The sequence below is a fragment of the Equus caballus genome, chromosome X (genome assembly GCF_041296265.1).
Source record: "Equus caballus isolate H_3958 breed thoroughbred chromosome X, TB-T2T, whole genome shotgun sequence".
NCBI classification, from domain to species: domain Eukaryota; kingdom Metazoa; phylum Chordata; class Mammalia; order Perissodactyla; family Equidae; genus Equus; species Equus caballus.
The window spans coordinates 1497604-1522056 of NC_091715.1; the positions used below are offsets into that span (position 1 = coordinate 1497604).

Genomic DNA, 24453 nt, shown 5'->3' on the forward strand with positions numbered 1-24453 from the left:
TACCCTCAGTTTGCATTAGAAAAGCTTCAGCTTCTGCCGTGGACCTTCACTCTCCCCTTTCAAGATTCGAATAGATGAATTTTCAGGCAAGGCTGAGCTCAGACAAAGGCAGCCTGCAAAGACCCTTTCTCCAGAATCTGGTCACATTCCCAGATTCTAGAGATGGAGATCTGATATCTTTAGAGGAATAAGTTGTCACAGTTTGAAAGGGTTATATTTTTTTATAATGACCAGTCCCATCACTCTCTGGGAAAGAGTGGGATGGTGGATGGATTGCAACCATCATTTTAATGCGGTTTCCCTTCTGGAAGGGAAGTCAGTGGTGTCAGAACTGAAACGGACCCTGGCAATCTTCGTCTTAGAATTTATAGATATCTCAGAGAGGTCCCACGAGAGGTTAGAGGGACCAATCGGGGCCAGACTCCAGGCAGCATTTTCCCCACTTATGTTGCCTCTCCAAGAGAAAATTAAGTTATCTTTTACAGCAGCCAATTTCCCTCAATTAACCTCAGCTCTGGCAAATCCATTCTCTTCCATTTCCTTTCTGCTCTTCTCTCTCCTGCAAGACAGAATGAGCCTTTACAACATGTGAATTGTGACTTTCTGGCCAGCTCATGTCCTCAGATGGGCTGCGCCTGGACAGACCTCGAACGTTGAGTCAGGAGTGGACGCTGCTCAAGAGGGAAGGGAGACCTGAACAAGCTGATGGGTCCAAAGTTTTCATGTGTCAGAGAAAGTAGGCAAATATCAACTCTCTGAGTAAGAAGAGAATATTTCATGGCTATTGGAACATGGGGAAAGAGACACCTTTGACATAACTAGCATCTCGCAAACTAGATACTCTACTCTTACTAAAGTAAGAAATATGAATAAACACTAGAAAATTCCAACAAAACTCAAGGGGATAAACTCTTTTTTTTTCTTTTTAACTTTTCACATCTGGAGCTTCCAGTTCTGTCAATTTAGTGTTTTTTAAAAACAATGGCTACATATTCAGCCTCTCCATATGAAATCAAGATGCTGCTATTAAACACTACATGTTTCTTGTTCATGGGCTGACAAAATAGGTTATATTATAGAGGATGGGACATTTGATATAAATGGTATAGAATCTCTTTTTATTAACTTTCTCATATTTTTTATGTCTCCAGATAATTTTTCCGATGACATGGGTCATTATTTTTTAATAATAAAGAAAGTTTAGCTTACACCCTTAGGTCTCTCATAAACTCTTCTGGTGTTGAGAAAGAAACTTTCCATCGTTAATGGAAAGCACATGCTGAAGTTTAGATGACATCAGTCTGATTCTTGTAGAATGATGGGACGTGGGGAGTTCTGTGCAGTTAAAACAAAAGGAGCCCTACAGCTTACGCAGCACCATAATTTACACCAAGGGGAACGAGGAGGAGAAGATAAAAGACCATTAATGAGGATCTCCTCTCATCATATCAAGGGACAGGAGGCAATGACTAGTAAGAATGGAGTCAGCTTATAGGGATGGTGTTACGGCTATGGAATGTGAGCAGGATCGCCCACAGCAGGCCATGTCCAACTGAGACGCAGTGCTGGTATCATATCTTCACGAGAAATTGCATCTCCAGAGAGAGCGTCCAGTCCTTCCTCCCAAACAATGCTCTCCTCACTCTTTCCAGTCTTCCTGTCTGCCCTTTTATTAGTCATGTCTTGACCACAGACATCTCCCAACCAGCCTGACACTCCTGTCCACCCACTCCTTTCTTGGGGTGAGGCATCTTGCTGACATTCTCTTTGGCTCTGTCTTCTCCTTTCTTCCACTAATGTTACATAAATACCAGATGTTGGATGGTGCTAGACATTTCTGAAAGGAAAAACATGGCAGATGTTCTCAGATGTTCCTGTCTTCACTGAGAGATTTTCTCTTGACCTCCTCCTTCCCTGAAGCTACTGTCCATTCTGTCTTCTTGCTGTCACTCCAGACATCTTCCCACGTGGACCATTCGTTTTCTCCCCTTATTCAGCTCCCATAGATTGCTCAGCCCATCCCATTGCTGTTCTGATGCTGCCCTACAGAAACACCACATGATCTCATTTCCAACTCAAGAACTCGTTTTCAAGAGCTCATCTTGTTTGAGCTGCTCATCCTTCTTTCTCCCCACAAATCCTTCCTCCCTGATCTCCATAACTTCATTCTCTTCTCTTCTTCCTACCTCTCCCACTGCCCTCCAGCAATCATTATTTTTTGTAAGTTCTTCTCCTCTACACTCTTCCCATACTTGTAAGGGTTTAGACTTGGCCAGCTCCTTTTTCTGTAAGTGTCCTCATCTACTTTCGCCCCTTTGAATATCTTCCAGACACAAAGGAGTCCCACCTTTCTCTAGCCCATCCCTAGTGATCCTGAGTTACCATTGATCCACTGAATCTCTCCAGTTGGATGCCCCCGTGTAACTTAAACTCATTATGTCTAAGAATCTATGTATTATCCTCTCCCTCAATCCCACTCTACTTCTTTTACATGTCAGATTTCAATGGACCCTCCGTCAGTTCGCCCAAATGAGAAACCACAGCCACACCTTCCGGTTTCCCCTCCCTCTCTCATGTCCACATCAGACTTGTCCCAAAGTCCCACCCATTCCAGCATCCTTTCTAATTGGCTTCTTTCTCCTTAGTCTCACTGCTGTTTTCCTGGTTCAAGTCCTCATCATCTCCCTGAGGACCATGGCAGATGCTGACAACCCCACTCCCATCCACCCTCTCCTTTGTCCTTTTTGTCATAGATGTCCCCAAGTATCTGTTGACACATGATTAGGGTACCTTCTCCAGCCTCCCCTGCAGCTAGTGGTGGCATGGCTATTTGCCGCGTCCAAGAGCTAAGTGTGCTCTGCAATCTCCATCCTTAAAATGTTTATAGACATTTTTGTGTGTGAACTAAAGAAATGAGACTCTCCAAAGCCACACGATGAATGACATGGAATGTAAATATATATCACTGGTCACCACAAGCCAACACAGGAACTTCTTTTGGAAGTTTAAGAAGGATGAGAAGAAATCACTGGAGCCGCCGTGAGTGCAGGAGAATAATGCAAAAGATATTTGGAGAGAAAGAGAAGGAAATAGGATGATAAAATAGCAGGGACTACATGCTGGCTGCTTCCATGAGGCAGTGTTTTCTGAGGCTAAAGCACACATGCCAGGAAATAAAAATAAAGAAAGATATTTTAGCTTATCTACTTTTCTAATATGTAGCTGCTCATTCACCCTATTGGATATCTGGGCTTTTTTTCCCCACCCCAAATTTAAAGCTTTATAAAATCCTAAACCTCAGTGTTGGAAGCAGCCCTAAATCCAAGCAACTCTAATTCTTTAGAGGAGAGTTCTTACCCAGGATTAGGAACCAGAATCGCAGGGAGAATATTATCAAAATTCATGCACCCAACCCCACCCCAGACACTCTGGTTTAGCAGGTCTAGAGGCGAGGAGACCATCTTAACTACCTATTTTGAAAAAAAAAAAAAATCCCAGATATTTCTGATGCATACCCTTCAAGAGTCACCATTGCAGGGCAGAAGGGCGCCTTACAAATAGTTAAATTTCCCACTTAATCATGCCGAACAATGATGTGAATGAGAAAATGACACATTTTGCAAACAACAGCCAAGAGAAAAAGATCATTTCCTTCTGTAGATTCATTAGCAAGTCGGGACAATTTAACTCGTCTCCTGGCCAATTCCTGCAGAAGCTGGAGCTGCGTATCCTCAGCCGGCTGGAAACAGATACAAGCCACAGTATCTGTGGATGGATGGAAATTACCCTGGCTAATCGGTGGTATGTAAAACAGGATGTGAGAATGTGTGGGTAAGCAGAGGGACGAAGCATCAGGGGCCCTTGGCTTCTACTGATCATGGCACCTGTGGGTGATTCACACCAATGCTTGGATGTTTTGGTGTTGGTAGAAAGCAGAAAAGTGAAAAAGAGATTTACTACCATCCAAGGCAGGAGGAAGGCAAGAAGGAGAGTTGCTGATAAAATAAATACTGGATGAACAACCACAGAGAATCTGCCAATGGCCGGGCCGATGGTGGAAAGCACGAGGCAAGATGGCTTAGAGCCCCTCCCCAGCCTGCCACTGAGAAGGGCACAAGGCTGGAAGGGTTGGCAGGCATGGGTGGAAAGGTATCAAAAACAAGTCAATCAAAAGCAAACTCACCTCATCTCTAATTGGGTTCACCTCCTTTCCCAGCACAAAGCAGAGGCAGCAAGAGCCACTCGGGGCTTAAATTCTTTCCAGACTTGCTCTTCTGTTGAAAATGGTTTTACAACCTAATAGGCAATGGAGAAATCCAGTTCAGTTTTTTCTCCTCCTTCTTATACTCCTTCTCCTAACTTTTATTCTTTTTTTAAGTATTTCCTTGGGAGAGGCTGGAGACATAAGCGTAATTAGTGTATTTATTGAGAATAGCTCATTATGGTGCCCAAAGCAGAAAAACAAAATTCTCCAGAGATCAGGGTTTACTCTTCATGTTGATGCTGGACAATGATGAGCCCAACTTGGGCAGCCTGGGGAAGTTATTCTTTACAGGATGCCTCCATGATTATTTCTGATGAAACACAATATCAGTCCATACATTGTGACATCTTCTCCTCCCCTTTAATTCCTTAAATGCCACTAAATCAAGGTAGTGACACATACCGTGCTTTTAACATGTAAGATAATGAGAGGTTAACAAGCAAAAACGAAAAGGAAGAGAAACAACCTTAATTTGGAAACTGGACATTATAGCTCCTACAGTCCATGGCCATGGTCACCCATGTGGAAATTTTTAAAAATTGTAATAAATAATTGAATATGTGAGTTGACTACAGAATATTCGTTACTTAGAGAGTTAGTGAACCAACAGATAAAACTGAGAAGATGCTCCCAGGATACAGTGTCTGAAAGAAAACTAAAAAGATATCCAGAAGATGATAAAATTCCGGGACGAATCCAGTGAGGGTCCCATACAGAGAAGAGAAAGAATGGCAGAGAGGGAGGGCTGAGATTCAAACAACTAGCAGATGAAAATTTCCTCTGAACTGAAGAAACACCTAAAAGGTTAGCTTAAAACCAACCCAGGAGGTTCTAAGCACCCTTAAATCCCGTATTTCTCATCCATTTGATCTCTAACTATGAGCTTGTCAAGAAGGCTAGTATAACCACAGGCAGCATTAGCAGAAAGACAGCATCTCAATGGAAGGATGACTTGTCACCTTATGCTCTGAGCTGACCAGAATTAGGGGAGCTCTACTTGCAAGTGCATGAAACGTGTTGAGATATTGACAGCTTGGAGCATGCCATACTAAGAGTGGCCATCTTGATTATGAAATCCAAGTTATGGTCCCTGAAGAAGTTGGGTGGAACTGAAGACCTTTCACCCAAGAAATAAATGACTCCAGAACCAGATAGCAAGGACTTTCTTGCTACAAGGAGGTCCACCTTAATCTGTGCTGCTCCTCAAGGCTGAGCTAGGACAAAAGGTAGACCTTACAACATAATCCAACCATAATCCAACCCACATTAGAGCGCGTCACCATCAGAACATCAGCACATCAGAATCATCAAAACAAAGTGGGCTGCCTTCGAGATACGGGATTCTGAAAATTTTCCAACAGAGCGGGTCAACCCTTGCTTTGATACTTTGAAACTCTGACTATGTTTGGAGGGTGAGTTGGTATCAGTTTGGAGGGAACTCTGAGTGACCAGCTAGGGAGCGCTAAGATATCTTGTACTTAATGCAGAACCTTGGACCAGCTCATACCCTGTCTGATTTACAACTTATTTTTAAATAATTTCTTTTACCAAATTGAATACTGTGCAATATTCCATCCAATACCTTGAAGGGAACAAAAACATGCAAATATATTTAGGTAGGCAGGAAAAAAATTGTACCTTGGAAAGATAAATACCAAACCAGCACTTTATGAGTAATTCACCTATTAGACAACTCGGCACAGCACCAATGAAGTGGGACAGTAGGGAAATTCTGAGATAATGTAAGTACAGTCCATGCTTGGCTTCCATGATGTTGAGTTGCTCTGAAAGAAAGAAGAGGGTTTTGCTGAAAACACCCAGACAATGACAGTTGCTCTGTGTTTACCATCTTTGATTTTGTTTGTTGATAACAAAAATGTTTACTTTCTCCATGTGTCTTGTTAATGCAGACCTTAGTTCCTAGAAACCTCAGATCTATAAAGGAAGAAGATAGCTGTGGGGCAATTCACCTGTGAATTAAAATCTTTTGCCTTAGCAAGCTTGAACCAGAAGAACTCAACATACGCCTATGGGGGGTGTGTTCTGCTCCTTCAGTGGTACTTCCCATGGTTTGATTTTGTTCTTACTCAAGTTGTTTGGGACTTGAGAAAGGTCATCTCAATTCTCGAAGGTTGGGGGAAAACCAAGTCTTCATGTTCTCCGTACGTACAACGAGGGTGAATATTTCAAGCATGTAGATGCTTTTCTGCAAATCATCAGTCTTACAGCATATCTAGACTGAGATGACATTCACCAAAGTGGTGGGGTACCCAAGGTTGACATTCCCCAAGCCAATTTGTTAACTGTGCCCCTTTCTCCTGGCTATTATATAGCAACTCACTCATTGCATCATTAAATAACACATACCTGTGGTCATATATGCACATATACATATTCTCTGGTCTGTGCAAGACCCAAACATAGGCATGTGGGTAGAGTATGATGCAAAGAAAAACGTGTTATAAACCATGAGAAGAAGACCAAGCAAACTCCAGATCTCAGAATCCCGTCTGCTCCTGGGCAGCCTGCCCTACAGAGAACGATGTGCAGATTTTCCTAGGCGAAAGAGTGTTCCAGACAGGCAGGGTTCTCCCACATTCCAGCACTCTTTCCCTGTTAGGAATTAACTCCACCTCACTTACACTTTAGCAGAAAATGGGATACCATCAAGCACATCAGAACTTAGGCTCATCTTGGGTCTTCATCGGACCACTACACTAGGGGGAAAAGGTCAGAATTCATGAGTGGGATGGATTCGTCTTTCTACGGCACGTGATCCTTTGGAAACAGACATTTTTATAGGGATGTAGAAATCACAGGCAAATGACTTCGGAGAGTCTAAACATAGACCTGGAGGAAATGTTTCATTCACCATTTCTTTTGATACCTATCGAGATAAAGTTTCTTGGTTGTGGAGCAGAAGATAAGATGATACCAGGAATGAAAGGAAAGAGCACATGTCATTCAGATGTTTTAAAGTACATTAAGAAATAGTGTCTAGAATGAAGGCCGGGTTAAAGACTGGATTCTGAGGAAAAATACCCAATGGTCCTCTCTCTCACCTTTCCTGTGTTCAAGCCCGTGGGGCATCTTGGTTCTTAGTCTGTGGGCAAGGCTTTGTTGTTTTACAGTTGAAGTCTAATACATCTCAAAATTCATATACCCGTGCTCCCCAAAAAATGGAATTTGGAGATGAAAGAAAACAGAAGTAGAAAGTATTGAGATCCACGCATTCGATAGAGAGTGAAGGACCAAGAAGAACAATTTGGGCATGAAAAAGAGAAAGAAGAGAGTGGCAAATGGCATTTGCAAAAGGGCAAATAAGGCAAGTACCCCTCACAGCCAGCTCTCTGTGGATAAAATAGTGTCCCTTTGGTCCTGTTGTGGTCCTTAAAATTCCCACCACGGAGGCTGGTGAAATCCCAGTGTCCTCTGCCCAACATGAGGAATTAAGCCATAAGTAGGTGTGAACTTGACAAGGAGGGGTAGAAGAGGCAGGGGGAGCTCACAGAGATCTAAAGAGGTGCTGTCAGCCTATAAAACTGGGAGACCCACTTCCGGGAGAGACAAACGGCACCATCAAAGCCAGCAGGCAAACGTTCTGATGCCAGTGTTCCCCTGCTGAAGGAGAAGCTAGACTCCATGTACCCCACAGTGTCGCCCATGTGCCTCCAACCTCACAGTGTCCCCCCATGTCATTCCAAGATCACAGTGTCCCCCACGTCCCCCCACAATTCTATTTCTCAACAGCCTCCAGCAACTTGCTTTTTTTCCTGTTCCTTCAGCCCAAAGCTAGAAACAGCCTCCTGGAGAAGCCTCAGCAGGCCTCCTGTGTGTCTGCTCCACCTGCACTCTGTAATCAGCCCTTTGATAGCATCTCATCGTTTGGACCACCTGGGTGAGATGTGCATCGACCAGGCTCTGACAGCACCTCTCTTAAACTCATTCATCCCTGCAGTGAGCTGTGGCTTACGACACTATCCAGGGCTATGGTCATTTTCATCCCAGCCTCATAACGCATCATCCTACAAAAAGGTCTATGGGTCACGGTTCCCCAAAGAGAAACTTGGGAAAAGAAAAAAAGACTGAGATAAAAAGCTTGCAAAATTTTCCCCGTGGCTTCCACCTTTTAATTTCGTGGAAGTTAGAGGGTGCAGGGAGATCATCATCGCCGTTCGAATACGCAAGATCACTTTCCTTTAATTCCAAGCAAATTAGAAACCAGCATTTGAATGGAGGCTAGCATCCAAAATATGCAGACACCTACAAGGGCAACCCTCGCCAAAAAACACAGCTCCACTCGCCTGCAAGTAATAGCTGTAATCTGCAGAGGTTTCCTTAAGGGGCTTGCTGAGTTTTTCACAGCTCATTTCTTCACCCTCCACCAAAGGTGAAGGTCAGCCATCAAATAATTAATGTCACGAAGCAGATGTGCTGGTGCAAACATCTGTGGCAGTAACAGACCAGGAGCTCATGCTCTTCACAGTGTGGAAACCGTGCTGAGCAAGGATGTCTGCGAAGGAGGGCGCATTTACATTCTCACATGTGTTGGGGATGTGCTAATATTCTCACTTTCTCTGGGCTCAGTCTGCGTCCCCTGTGGAGGTTCCTCTGGGAAGAGAAGGAGGGTGTCTCTCCTTTTTCTCCCCTGCCCAACTTGCCCCCAACGCACACACACAGATTTCTGACTTTGACAGGTTGGCTCACATTCATCTGTTCCCACTTTGACCAAAGGGAACAATAAACTGACAATTACATGATTGCATCCTGGATTCAACTACAGAAGGTTTGGTGTCCTCAAATAATTATAGTCCTGCACTAGCAGCTTAACATCGAGAGCAAATAAACTAGAGACATGTAAGGAGTATGAAATTGAAATCACAACTAAGACGTTTAGAGAGTAGACAATGCTTGATGACAGCCAGACGTTTCTGCAAGACGCACCAGGTAGTTTTCCTTAAGAGAATTAATAGCAGATGAACGTCAGGCTCAGAGAGAACGAAAGGAACAACAACAAATCTGAAAACTACAGACAATTTGGAATAAGGATCAGAATCAGTGTGGTGGTTCCAAGATGCTCAAGCATTGAGGAACAAATAGGCCTCCCTTCCAGTTGAATTAACTCTTTCTCGGCAGCCTTCCTAAATATCTCACAACACGTCTACTAATATCCTATTGAACTTAGTCAAATGGCCACACCCAGTTGAAGGAGAGTCTAGCAGACGTAGCTTGTTTGTTAAGCTGGGGACGTTATCACCAGAAAAAAACAAGCAAACAAAAAACAACAACAAAAGAAACTCTTGAGTTCAGTTGAGAATGAACTTGGGTTATCGACTGGCAGTGTCTGCTCCGAATATCAGGAAATAACCCACTTTAGGGCATGTTAGAGTTGGGGTCAGTCGAGATTTGTGAGCCAACAACTCCAGTTTCTGGAGAACTCAACACACTCCTCTCCACTCGCACTCCCAAATGAGTCGATTGCTCCCTCTGCACTGTGGCTCCCCTCTGCTCGCACATTCCCGGTCTCTGCTGGAGGTCACAACCTGAAATGGGTCTTCAGGGCTGTGTTCCTTCTCCAGGTTCCAGGGGAGAATCTGTTTTCTTGCCTTCTAGGGGCCACCTGCTTTGCTTGGCTCATGGTCCCGCCCTCCATCTTCAAAACCAGGAACATAGCACCTTCCAGTCTCTCTCTCTCTCTCCCTCCCTCTCTATCTCCTCTACTTCTGTCACGCCATCTCCTTCTCTAACTCTCCTGCTTCCCTCTTATAAGGACCCTTACAATTACACTTAGGGACCACTTGAGTAATCCAGGGTCATCTCCCCATCTCAAGATCCTTAATTTAATTACATCTGCAAAGTCCCTTTTGCCACATAAGGTGACATATTCCCAGGTTCTGGGGATCAGGACACGGACTTTTAAGGGGTTGCGTTATTCAGCCAACCACACCCATCTTAGGATTCTGAACAAAATAACAGGGAAGAGTAGATTTTTCCAAAAGATATTTGCTGTTTGCGTGACTGTCATCTGAGTGTTTCAGCTGATGAATCTGAAAGCATGTTTGAACAGTAAAGCATTAGGTTCTCCACCACTTGACATGATAATATGTGTGCACAGCCATAGGATGGTGTTTCAACATGTTGAGTGTTCCAAGAAATAACCACCGTTGCAGACTGACACCAAGATTTGGAACGCCTTGTGAACATACATTTCAAAAAAGAAAGAAGTTATTTACCCTTCAGAAGAGTACCAGTTGGACAAATGAGTTGCATTTCATTTCAAAGAGAAAGCAAGTGGGTAAGATTTATTTTTAAGTAAATATGTGCTGAATATAGGAGAAGAAGTTGAGAAAGCTTGGATAAATGGACACTGTAAGGTTGACTCTTAAAATGTGGCTAAAATTCAAGGCAATAGACACAGCAGTTGTCTAACTCATAATATGGATCATTATGTCGATACAGAGAGAGTTTTACAAATTCAGGTTTCCAGGTGTATACCCAGAGAGCTCCCTCACCCCTTCCACCGTGTGAGGACACAGCGAGAAGACGGCCATCTATGAACCAGGAAGCGGGTTCTGGCCAGACACTGAATCTGCCAGTACCTTGATCTTGGACGTCCAGCCTCCGGAACTGTTGGAAATAAATGTGTGTTGTGTAAACCCTTAAGTCTGTGTTGTTCTGTTATGGCAGCCCGAATGGACTAAGATGGGGTTCTTATGGAGGCGTGGACAGGGCAAGATGTGGGATCCAAGGCACTTAGCCTGTGGGTCCGCATGAATTCTCCTTGATGGCATTAAGTAAAGAGGGAACTCTGGTGAACTTCAGATGCAGTCCTGGGAACTCTGACGTCTGCTTTCAGCAACTGACGTCTAAAAAGCCTTTATTCCACTATGGATTTTCACCAAATCCCACTTTCTTACATGAATAACAGAACACCATCGAAATGGAAAAGATGAGAGGTTGAAAGAGCAAGAAGGGGCATTGGACCTTCCTCGATATTTTCAAGGTGTGTCACTAAGCTCTTTGGACCCATGAAACCCCATGACACCCCATGACATCATCATCATCCTGGGGTGGGCACTGTTACCAGCTCCATTTTACGCATAAGGGGATGGAAGCACAGAGCAATCAGAGGATTCAGTCAAGTTTCCACAAGCAGTAAGTGAATATGAAATTACCTAGAAGAACTGGGTCTGTAATATGGCAAAGAGGGTAATGCTCCAGCTCCCTATTTAGGATCCCACAGGTTGTAATGAATAGCTATCTTTCTCTGTGTTTGCTCTCCTATTTTCATTCGCCAGCATTTAAACTATAAGTGGGATTTCAACTGTACTGTGTTTATCTTCGTTGGGCTTGACCTGCAGATAGGAATACTCATGCCCAACAGCAAAACAACGTAAGACATGTTTATTGCCATCGATGCTATGAAGTTCTAGAAAGGAAAAGGCTAGAAATAAGGCTGGTGCTTACTAAAACCAAATTGAACACACTCTTCTCGTGTAAGCATATTTTGTTTTTCGGGATTGTGTTTTTGCAATAAGCCAGCAATATTCGAACACACACTCTGGATAGCCGTCTCCTTCTTTCTCTTATTTAACAAGTTTGGACAAGGCATCTTGAGCTACTCAAGTTCATTCTATGCATGTGTGAATGTTAAAGACGCACACCGTTATTTTCCTGGCAAAAGTTTGGCGTCCTGTCCTGGCAAGGTCTATGCACCTGGGCCAATGCAAGCCCACCTCAGGTGTGAGAAGAGCCAGGTGCAGCCAGATGTCTTCACTCTTCTGAGAATGTGTACGTTGGCTCGTTACAAAATGCAGACACCCCAACTCCATGAAAGCCTTGTAAAATGTCATTTAAAATAAGAACACCGAAAACATGTTTTAAAAGTAGTGAAGGCAGTGGAGATGAAATTAAAATGGAGTCATCAATTACCTGGAGAACGTGACGAACCAAAAGTCAATGTGGACCGATCACAGAATAGGGGAACATACAATATTTTTATTCAACAGCAAGAGCTTGGAAACGGTCTGAAACCCTGGGACCATTGCCTAACATTTTCCACGTCCCTCAGCCAGACTAGAAACGGCAAGGAACATAAAAAATAGTGAAGAATATTGCACCAAGAAAAATACATCCATTGTAGCATCTCATGAACTAAGGCAGAATGGAAAAATCAGAACCAAGCCATTCTCTGAAGCTGGCTTCCCGAATGCACAGGAAATGGGCGGGGAGGTTGGGATTTCCAAGGAGAGTCAACTTCTGGTCCTCATTTGAGAGGGGATGCAGTGACTTACTACCTTGAATCTCTGACATGTTGCCCCTTTCCAACTCAGCAGCACCAGATTCCAGAAAGACAGTATTTCAAGGATGACTTTATGGCCAAATAAGCTAAGAAGCTACAAAGCAGTATAATTTCTGGGGTACTGAGAAGGTGCCTGTATTAGTTGCTTGGGCCGCCATCACAAAGGACCACAGACTGGGGGGCTCAACAACAGACATTTATTTCTCCTAGTTCTGGAGGCTGGAAGTCCAAGACTAGGGTATCTCAGGGCTGGTTCCTCCTGAGGCCTCTCTCTTGGGCGTGTCGAGGCTGTCTTCTCCCTGTGTCCTCACATGGTAGTCCCTCTGTGTGTGTCTGTATCCTCATCTCCTCTTCTTATAAGGACACCAGTCCAATGGGATTAGAATCCACCCTAATGACCTCATTTTACCTTCATCACTTCTTTCAAGACCCATATCCTAATACAGCCCCATTCTCAGGTCCTGGAGGTCAGGACTTCAACAAGCGAATTTTGAGGGAACACAATTCATTCCAACACTGTGCGCCCTCTCAGCAAAGTGTGTTTTGTGCTGAAAGCATCTTCACGCCGCTGGCCTCTGCTCAGTATATTTTATGGGGAATGGGGATGCAAGCACCATCAGCTGGCATTAGAGGCACGGCAGGAGAGAGGATGGTTTAGTGGAGCAAACGCAGGTCATGAAGAACTCTACACGAGATCCTTAAATGTTGGGATTTACCCTCTCAATCAGAGGCTGGCAAACTATAACCCACGGGCCAAATCTGGCCCACCATTTGTTTTTGTAAATAAAAGTTTTATTGGCATACAGCTGCACCTATTCATTGACATATTTTCGATGCCTGCTTTTGTGATAAAGTGGCAGTTGAGTAGCTGTCATGGAAACAAGATATTCTGCAAGGCCAAAGATATTTATTCTATGGCTAGTTATAGAAAAAAAAAATGCCAACCTCAGGTCTAAATGATGGGGCGGGTTTGGAAAGGATTTTACTCAAAAGGATGATACTCACACATTTATGGTCTTATAATTGCTCAAGCAATACTATAGGAGTTGGACTGGAGGGAATCAGTAGATGGTGTATGACCTCAACGGAGGGGGCGTGGAGATGACGGATACACGTGTATGTGGGAATCAGTGGGAGGTAATGCGTGATCCTGACAGCCTGAAATTTGCATCAAGACATAGACGGGAAGTCCATCTTCTGAGAAAGACCACAGTGGGACAGAAGAATTTGCAAATGTTTGCAGTACCCACTATCAGATATGGAGCGGCAACTTTGCCTGGGCGTGGAGAAAGGCTCCCGGGTAGCCTGCAGACCTGGCAGGGTGGGACGCCATTGATCAGTAAGTGATTGTCTCCAAAAGGATCAGAGTCCAGGTGCAGCCTCACAGAATGTGGTTTTCGAGGCTGATCCAGGCTTGCAGACTGCAGGCTGGCCCTGGCATCAAAGAAAAGACGGCAAGTCAGGTGGGGCTGCTGGTCTGGGATGAAAGGAGGTGGGCAAGGAAATTGGGGGCATTGGTGACAGAGAGAGAAAGCATTGTGTCAGAGGCTGATTGCCATGAAATTTAAGATTTTGGAGATGATTCAACCATTCCAAGGATTATTAGCAGGACCAGGGTGAGGACTTGGACACTGTCTGTTTTCTCAACTTTTTTGGCCATTTGAGTGAGGTTGAGAGAAGGTCCCTGCAGGGGAGGACTTCAGTCTTGGCACATTTGTCTCCAGCTCTTGTGTTCATTATACCGAGACCCAGTCTTTGAGATGGGCGCAACTCCAGGCTGTGGAATGTGAGCCATTTCCAGCCACAGCAAGTGAAATCCTAAGTCTTGGGTCACTGGTGCCATCTTCATAACACATCTCTAGGGAGTTTGTGTTAAGGAAGCACACAATTTCTTCCTCAAATCATGTTCTGGCAAAGGGAATCATATGTTTCTTATCTAGATGTGGTTGAGCATGAATCAGAATCCAGGTCTGATTTATGGCTTCTATTTCCATGATATCCAGAACTCCAAGTTCCCTGAAACCCTCATTAGCTCAGGAATCAGACCTAGAGCTGGGGTGTACCTCATCCCCCAGACCTGAATTGTAGGGGTCAGCTCTCCCCTGGGGGCTGCAATGAGAAGAGATTGTCCTGCCTCCTCCTCAAAGATTCAACAAAAGTTGACTCAAAATCATACAGAGCAGCCATAATCCCCAACATGTGGCAGGATGCAGACAATGTCTTCTCTCAACTTGCCCATCATTCTGGCTATCCTCAGACCCTCATCTACCCAATCCAGGACGTGGTACTTCACAGCAGCATCCATATCCAGCTGCAGGGGCTTGAGTTTCTGTGTTTTAGGCCACAAAGAAGTTTCTGTCCCAAACCAATTGGCCAATGTCTTCTCTAGGAGACTAAGCTTTGATGGCCCCATGTGGGGTTATGCTGTTCTTATCAACAGTGGGACATCTTTCCAAAATATTTACCTCTGCCTCTTGGCTGGTCTTGACAGATACCGGGATTGTCTCATCATCTACCAGGGGCAGAAATAAATAAGAGAAGTCTGAGATCAACTGAAGCTCCAGTCTTGGACAGTATCCCAAGGAGGACCCCACAGAAACAGAGGGAAGAAGTAGAGGTTGGCCATAGGACTGTCCATGCACCTGGATGAGGAGGGCAGGAGAAGGTCCCATGCAAACAAAAGACCCCTGCCCATGGTTGGTGTTTGGGACCACAGAGCTCTGTCATTCTTGGGCTATGCGTGGAGATGTGGTTTTCTAGGCAGTGGTGTCTCCAGGATTCTAGCAAAGAAAGTTCTGGTCATGCCAGAAGCAAGGCTGCAAAGAGAACAGAACCAAACCAGAGCAGGCTTCTCTGTGAATAGTGTAAGGTTTCTAAAGAAATCATTGGTGTGGAGTCCTGCCTGAGTTGGGGTTCACCCTGCCTGCAAGGAGTTCCAGGTCAAGCAGGATGAGGCTAATGTAAAAAATATGCAAACAGAATGCAGAGAGAGCCTGGGGAAGATGTGGCCTCGGGGGTGATGGTGTTGGAAAAGGTTCCCCAGTAGGCAGAGACACTTGGAATTTGTTTGTTTGTTTTGCTGAGGAAGATGTGCCCTGAGCTAACATCTGTGCCACTCTTCCTCCACTTTAGATGTGGGTTGCTGCCACAGCATAGCCAATGAGTAGTGTGGGTCCATGCCTGGGGTCCAAACTGATGAACCTGGGCCACTGAAGTAGAGCATGTGGAACCTTAACCACTAGGCCATGGGGTTGGCCCCTAGATTTTTTTTATCATAGTAAAATACATATAACATAACATTGACCCTCTGAACCATTTTTAAGTGTACAGTTCAGTGACATGAAGCACATTCACATTGTTTAACCATCCCCACCATCCATCTCCAGAATGTGTTCATCTTCCCACACTTGAAACTCCTTCCTCATTAAACGCTAACTCTCCATCCTCTCCCCCAGCCCCTGGCACCCACCATTCTACTTTGTGGCTCTATAAATTTGACTCCTCTAAGGACCTCATATAAATGGAGTCATACAGTATTTGTCCTTTTGTGTCTGGCACATTTCAATGAGCATAATGTCCTCCAGGTTCATCTATGTTGTAGCATACGTCAGAATTTCCTTCCTTCTCAAGGCTGAATCACATTCCATTGTATGGATGGACCACATTTTGTTTATCCATTCATCCATCACTGGACACTTGAGTTGCTTCCATGTTTTAGCTATTGTGAATAAAGCTGCTGTCAACATGAGTGTACAAATATCCATTCAATTCTCTGCTTTCGATTCTTTGGGATACACACCTAAGAGTGGAATTGCTGGATCACATGAAAATTCCATTTTTAATTTTTGAGGAGCTGCCATATTGTCCTGGGCAATGTTATTATCATGTGGAAGCTGAAAACCAAGGTGCTATTGGGATCTACACTTGAAAATTTAGACATCTTGCTCCTCTTTGGTTCACTATGCTAGAAAAACCCACCGACTCAGAGATGTTTCAGATCAGTGAGAGTGTGGCATTGACCAATTGATCATTGATAATGAAAACAGATGGATCAGGGTGAATATCATGATGCAAAACCAAGAGAGACGAAGACCATACGTACTTCAAAACCACATAGTTATACACTATGAATGGCAGACTTTTTTTCCCCCTGGCTTGGTGGGTGAAGAAAAACAGGAAAAACCAACAATTAATGAGAAAATGGAGGTAACAATTTTTTAAATCAGCAAGTAAACTATTAATCGATGGTATGACCGTGAACAAGTCTTTCAACGGATGTCAACTGAACACAGTTGAACTCACAACATATTTTAGGGAACTGAGAACTGGAGGGGCATGGGGCCACAGTCCAAGGCATGTGGGTTCAAGTCCCATGGGACGGTGCTGGTTTCTGGGGAAACGGTGACCAGTAATACCACGTGGGCTGTAACAGCAACTTAAGAAGCTGTAGGCACAGGTGATGGAGGTCAGAAAGGAAGCAAAGAGATAGGTCACTGAGAGAGGCAGGAAAGAGGCAACATTTGAAGCAGCCGTGCAACCCATGGAAATAGAGGGTGTCCAGCAGACAGAAGGGCATGACCATACTTGGGATGAGAAAGAGCCAGTAAGGGCAGGGGCAGGTGAGAAACATTCAAACAGTGAGAGAAGTGGCTAGCAGAGTAGTCGAGGGCCATGAGGTGTCTTGTCATGTCCCATTGTTGAGTGAGGAAAACCACAACATTCCTCTCTTGCTAAGATGGATCTGAGCATTAGGAGAGCTTTGCCAATTCTCCAAGTTGCGAATGAAGTGTGTTGTTATTACATCCTTGCCCCTGGCTGCAGTTGGCTTCCAAGGGTTGGAGTGAATTTCTGAGTGTCAGGAAGGAAGAGATACGGTGAGTTAAAAACAAAGGACATTTATATCTTCACATGTTTGCGTGTATCTATACGGGGTGGGTAGAATTGTGTCCCCCCAAAAGATATACTGGAGTCCTAGCCCCCGGTACCTGTGAATGGGACTGTATTTGGAAATAAGGTCTTTGTAGCTGGAATCAAGTGAAGACAAGGGTGTCCTGGAGGAGGATGTCCCTAAATCCAATGACAGTGTCCTCATCAGAGACAGAAGAGGAGACACAGACACAGAGGAGAAGCCACCTGAGGACGGAGGCAGAGACAGGAGGGAGGCGGCCACCAGCCCAGGGGTACCTGGAGCCCCAGAAGCTGGAAAAGGCAGGAGGGACCCTCCCCTGGAACACCCTGGAGGGAGCGCGGCCTTGATGATACCTTGTTGTCTGGAACTTAGTTATAGCAACCTTTGGAAACTAATATATCAGTAGAATTCTGCATTCATATAACTATATTGATAGTTTTTTGCTTAGATCTGTATTTTCGATCCTATCAGAATCCATTCATTGTCTTATTAATTCAGTCACATAGAGAAAACTGCTAAGCTACTGTCTGATTTTCTGGATTTCTGTTGAGAGCGATTCTCTTGTCAGTGGCTGCTCAAGCCATCATGTCTTTAACTGAGCTCCTCAAAGAGAATCCACGATGAGAGAAAAGTCAGGGGATCCCCCTCACTCTCACCCTTGGTCAGCAGGAGCACTAGGTGGCTGCAGGAACTCTGACAGCCTCTGTCCATGCTAGGAAACCAATTGGAGAAGGCTTTTTATGTAGGCGTGTTGTTCTGGTTTTCTTTGCTCAAAAGCGAGAAAATAAACATTTACTGGCATGAAGTCATTAACAGGCTTGCTTTCAAACCCAGAGGGTCACTGCACATTCTGGGATGGTTAGGAGGCAGATGAGAAATGAGTCTCCCCCAAGACCATGCCCATGAGTTGGTCCCAATGTACTCATGACTGCCATGGTCTATGTTTTAATCGTTAAGGATCAAAATCAATCTCCTGCTTCATGACTCAGCAACTATTACTTTAGACACTGAAAATACGAGCATTTCATGAGGAAATGATTTTTTAAATAATAGCACTATTCACAATGGCCAAAAAAGGGAAAACAGTCCAAGCGTCCATTGACGGGTGAATGTATAAACAGAATGTGGTCCATCCATACAATGGAATATTGTACAGCCACGAACAGGAATGAGGTACTGACACATGCTACAATATGGATGAATCTTGAAAACATGACGCTCAGCGAGAGTATCCAGACATGAAAGCCCACATAGAGTGTGACTCCATTTACGTGAAATGTCCAGAACAGGCAAATCCATAGAAACAGAAAGTCAATTAGTGGTGTCAGGGGCTTGGGTGAGAGACGACTAGGGAGTGACTGCTTATATGTTAGGGAGTTTTCTTTTGGAGGGATGAAAATGTTCTGGAACTAGATAGAGGTGGTGTTTGCGTAGCACAGTGACTGTACTAAAGGCCACGGAACTGTATACTTTGAAATGGTTCATTTTACGTTCTGTGAATTTTGCCTCAATAAATTATTTTTAAAACAGTAATAGTGAGAGCAGCATGGTGACCACAGCTAGATCCTGGAAAAATTACTGCAAACCTTGATATCACCATTTAAACATAATCATTTTTGTGTTCTTATACCAAATGTGTAGATAGATAGATAGATAGATAGATAGATAGATAGATAGATGGATGATTGATAGATGATAGGTGAGAGAGATAAACAGATAGATAGACATATGAGAAATAGATTGATAGATGATTGATAGAAGATAGATAGATGATAGATAGATACAGATAGACAGATGATAGATAGATTCATAGATAGATAGATGATTGATAGATGATAGACAAAGGTAGATAGATGATAGACAAATAGACACTCGTGAATTTCACTAAAATAAACTTTTGTGTATCTTATGTTAAAAAAACAAGTGGGCACAGTTGAAAAATCTTTCCTAAATCCTTTCCCCCTCAAAAATAGTAATAACAGGGCCAGCCCCATGGCATAGTGGTTAAGTTGGGCACACTCCACTTTGGTGGCCCGGGTTCACAGGTTCAGATCACAGGTGTGGACCTACATCACTTGACAGCCATGCTGTGGCAGTGACCCACATACAAAATAGAGGAAGATTGGCACAGATGTTAGCTCAGGGACAATCTTCCTCAGCAAAAAAAAAAAAAAAAAAAAAGTAATAATAATAAAAAGTGGCATGTGTTGGTTCAGGAAACTATCAACAACCAAGACTGCCCAAGTTGACCTTTGGGGGAAGACTAAAATTCTGGGCCAAGGTTCTTGGTCAGTTAGTAGATGTCTGTTTGCATTTCAACTTCAACCTTTCCAGAAGGTGTTCAGATTTATATTTAAGAAGAGTTTTATAAGTTGGAGACTGGTGTTATCATTTGTTTTTGAAAATCATTGCCATCCTTCGCTTTCTAACTCACAGGAGAGGGAGACTTTGCTAGCTCAAGGTTTTGCATGGAACAGGATTCTTTTGGTGGAACAAGGAACTGAACGTTTCGAGTAGCCACTCAGTCTTCCAAAGGATTTGGGGAGCCTTGGCCACTTGTTGTCCCAGTGACCAAGTCCCATAGACCCTGCTGGCATTTTCTGTTTCCCACTGAAACATCCCTGAGCATAAGGGCGTGTTAAATATTTTTATTTCAGAGCTGATTCGTCTCTGCTTGAACGTCCTGGCTTAAAGAATCATACAGAAATCCAAAGCAAAGCAAACTTTAAAGGCAGGCATACTGGCATTCTTTAATTAGACAACTTTCATGAGATAAGACACTGAATGGTTATAATTGGTCAATGAATCAAGTTGGTGGTACACGTATGGACACAATCATCTTATTCAATATCTAGACATCTGGACCCTTTATTCACCCAAAGCAATGAGTGTTTGGAGATTATGACAGATGTGGTTGGTATTTTTCAATGGTTAGTGGGGTTTAATGCAGAACACCTACCAAGTGACAATCTTCATGGCGTGAAGGTTTTGATTAGTGTAGACAATCACTTTAAAAGGTTTGGTCCTCAGTATGAACTGGTCTCTTCTGGAAGGTGAGGAAGGCAGAGTTTGTTGAGACTTGCTTTGCTCCTTCTAAGACACTCAGCCCTCTGTGAGGGTTTTGGCTCACTTAAGTCGAAGTACAGTGATCACCAATAAAAATGCTCCATCTTGGTGAAACTAGGTAGCATCACAGAGGTGTAAAGTCAGAGAGAGAGGGAGAGACGAAGAAGGAGGAGGAAAATATGGACCTACATGGTTGTGTTGAGTGATTCCCATTTGCCACATTTCCTTTCTCTTAAATGTTACAAACACTAAGCTTTAGCAGCTGTAGCTTGATCAATGAAACAATGTATACATAAAGATATTCAAGGAGAAAAGCATTAAATACTTTATGAAATATAGGAACTATAGAAGATCTTTATTTTGCCGTCAAGAAACTTGCAATCTGCCTCCTATTCTAATCCAGACTTGTGTTAAATGACTTGTCTAAACCTTTCAATTTTATCTTGGATCTTGATGATACCTGTTTGGTTTTGTTGTTTGTTTATCAAACTTAAGCCTTGGAGATATAAATTGTTTCCAATTTTACCGTGAGGTTATTTTCACCGCAGACAAGGAGCGCCAGCCTTCTCTGGAAATCCAACTTGCATTCGTCTAGGCTCTGAAATGCTCGTCAACGCTCTGAGACACCATGAGAGGAGCCGAATGTACGTGAAAAGTTGAATTTCAGGCTCTGTTGGAAGAAAATATCTTCTGGACTGTGCCAGATAGTTTGATGTTCAAGCCCCTTGCATGGTTATCCTCCCTTGAATAGGAACTCATAGGCCATTTCATTTTTTTACGAAGTTAACTGGTGTTTTTATCTGAGCTGAATAGTCACATGGTGGACAAGGAAAGTCAAGTCTACTGGATTCCCGGGTGAGTGAGAGAGAAGAGATTGGCTCTTCCAAAAACATGGGTGAATTATGTTTATTCTGTAAAGTAAATAAATAGAAGTCATAATATATCAATAGATAAGAAGAATCACTTTCCAAAGGAAGTTATCTTGAAAGCCGAGTGAGAGAATGTACTGGAAAAATACAAATCCCAGGGGAAAGACCCTTTAAGTGGTATCTACTGCCCTCTCGTGGAGGTTGTTTGAACAGAAAAGAGCCCATGGATTTATCACCCCAAAATATATTTTTTTAGCTATTATTAGACGGGTTGTTTCCAGCATTAAGAAATGAACAAAAAAATCTGCAAATGTTTCTTGTTAATTTATGTAGTTGTTGAATAATCCACAAAGCCACAATCAGCAACATCAGCGAATATTGTGTATACAAGTGGCTGATGGGTTTGCAGTTCAAGTGACCATAAAGTAAATCGTTCCTTCCTTTTTCCAAAGGTTAAGCAATAAATGAAATTACAAAAAAATGTTTGAATTCGTCATGTTCGAATCTGCATGGTCCACTTATCTTTTAGGAGTTTCGCAAGATCCACTGGCACCACGCTGTAATAGTCCACCAGTAACAAAAGAATAAGTGGAACATTTCTGCACAGTTTTACAATTGTTGGAAATGTCTTGACAAGAACAAAGTCTCCTGAAGGCAACAGATGGGAGGAGCACAGTTTTCATTGCTTTATTCTGTTCGGTTATAATTTCTTTTTTTATTCCTAGTTCCACAGGGAATTTTCAGAACCGAAAAAGTATGTGGCAACACTTAATTGCTGGATCGATGAAGCCAGGAGGCTCTGAGCTCACTTGGAGAGCCAGGGACTTTCCTAAGTGTTGAGAAGGAGCCAGAGCAAGGAACACAGAATGGGGGAAAACCACTACCTTCTGGTTCTCGCAGGTGACAGGGAAGAGACGAAATGCATCACATTCTAAACGGTCCTCACTGTGTTCATCTGACCCGGTGGTCCTCAACACAGGTGATTGTACCCGCAGGGGACACTTGGCAATGTCTGAGATATTTTTGGTTCTCACAACTTGGGGTTGGGTGTTACTGGCATCTGGTGGGTGGAGACCATGGATGCTGTTCCACACCCTACAGTGCACAGTATGCCTCACCAGAGTGTGGTTCAGCCCCAAATCTCAGTAGTGCTGAGGGCAAGAAACCCTGTCTTAGCATGAGACACCGTCTGTCTGTCTATCTATCTGCCTACCTATCCATCTACTCATCCATCCATCCCACCATCTCTCTCTCTCTCTCTTCTTTCTTTCTTTCTATCTATCTATCTATCATCTATCTATCCTATTGGTTCTGTTTCTCTCAAGAACTCATACCTGGTATGGAGGAAGGAAAGCCTGTGTCTCTATGCATGAGAGGAAGAAAATCCAGGCAATTGGCAGAATTGGGATGTGTGGGGAGGTAGAGTGGAGCCCCAGAAGAGCAGCCCCATGGAATTTTGAGAGAACCCCTTGACATTCGATCATCTAGATCCTGGTCCCAAGTTCCCCAGTCAATGGGAGTTAGATTCTTGTGGAACAAAAACAGACCAGTCAACTTCCCTTTACCACCTAAAAGGCCATTAGACAACCACAGTCTGAGTCAAGGATTCTCAGAATAGGATAAAGAATAAGTTTCTACCACACTGCAGAACCTTCTAGATTTGCCTGGCACTGGGCATTTTCCAGCTATGTGGGAACTTCAGTTTTGAAACCATGAAGGTCCCAGGCGAGTGGGGTCAAATTGGTCACCCTAGCTCCTGGGACAGGGGAAGAATCAATAAATTAAAAAGCTGTGAAAAGTAAAATTGGCCTAAGTCATGACGTGCTTGGGGAACACGGCTGTCTGGGAAGGAGACAAGCAGGCGATTGAGAAAAGGAGCATTGTTAAGTCGTACCAGATGCAAAAAGATGGATCAGTCAGTTATATTTCTCAAATATGATTCATTTATCTTTTTTTTCCCAAAGTTAAAAGTTTTCTTTAAATAGGTAAAGTTATTCCCCAGGGTACCTAAAGGACTTCAGTGGAAAGCAATTCAACTTGTAAAATGGAAAATATAGACAAAGTTTAATTCTATAACACTTTAGGAAAGAAGGGATCATTATATGGCATTCCAAATTTAAATCCCAATAGATGTTAGGCCTCCAATATACAAGAATAAGAAAAATGTGCTTAAAATGGCAAGCATGGGGATGCTCATCTATGCTTCCTGTCTTGTGTCTGCCACCATTCTGAATAGAGGTCGCCTTTAGCCTGCAACTGAAACCACATTTCCAAGATCCAGTGAGGTTTGCAATCCTTGCACAGAGTCTAGTCGAAGGATTTCCACCTAAGTCTTTCCCTTAAGCTAACAAAATGAAGTGTATGCATGTGTGATGGGCATTGGGGGGGGGGATGGTGAAGGAACACACGTGGTGACCTCCTTCTCAGGAAATTAGCTCTGGGAAAGATGAAAAGGTTACACACATTCAACAGATTAGCTGGTGCACGCTGCCTTGAATCCTGTGCATTAATTAAATTCTCAGATAATCCAGGACCTCCTTGCTCAAGAAGTCAATAACAACCAGTGCCGTGACGACTGCCATCCCAACGGGGAACGAACTGTCTGCATTTAGGAGAAGATCCAGGTTTAGGGCTGAAGCTTACAAGATTTGGGGGGTCATCTTGAAGAAAATGAATTTAAGCCTATCCTACTTTTGGAAATGTCTCAGGCTCCTCCTCTGCCATCCTCCTTCCATCCTTCTCCTCTTTCATGGGGTCAGATGTGCATCATGAGCTAAAGGCTCCTGTTTCTTCTGCATTATCCTCCATAGACATTTCCCCCAATAATTCCATCTCAAGATAGACTTCTTGCAGGACCTCCAGTGACAGAACGTGTAATATGTGAAAGAAGAATGGAGTTATAAACTGGACAAAAATTGGGTCAAGCTGGAAGCGGAAAAAACCAGAGTAAAAGCATTCTAAGTTCACTGTGTTGCTTAGTGAAAGGCAAATATTTTCATGACTTTCAAGTGTGAGATAAGAACTACTGTATAATTCAGCAATC

General features: G+C 43.5%; 1 protein-coding gene across 6 annotated transcripts in view; it reads right to left on the bottom strand.

Moving 5' to 3' along the window:
* PRKX (protein kinase X-linked) overlaps nt 1–24453 on the bottom strand; it is a 166532-nt gene that overhangs the window by 13220 nt on the left and 128859 nt on the right. For 3 of the 6 annotated variants that reach the window (XR_011434888.1, XR_011434889.1, XR_002805449.2), the window contains exons 10-11: nt 5947–6048; nt 4184–4296 (exon numbers count right to left, since the gene is read on the bottom strand). The gene's annotated coding sequence lies outside the window, so the exon portion shown is untranslated. Of the gene's footprint in view, nt 1–4183; nt 4297–5902; nt 6049–24453 lie in introns of all 6 variants that reach the window. The other 3 variants (XR_011434890.1, XR_002805450.2, XR_002805448.2) reach the window with 2 other exon arrangements.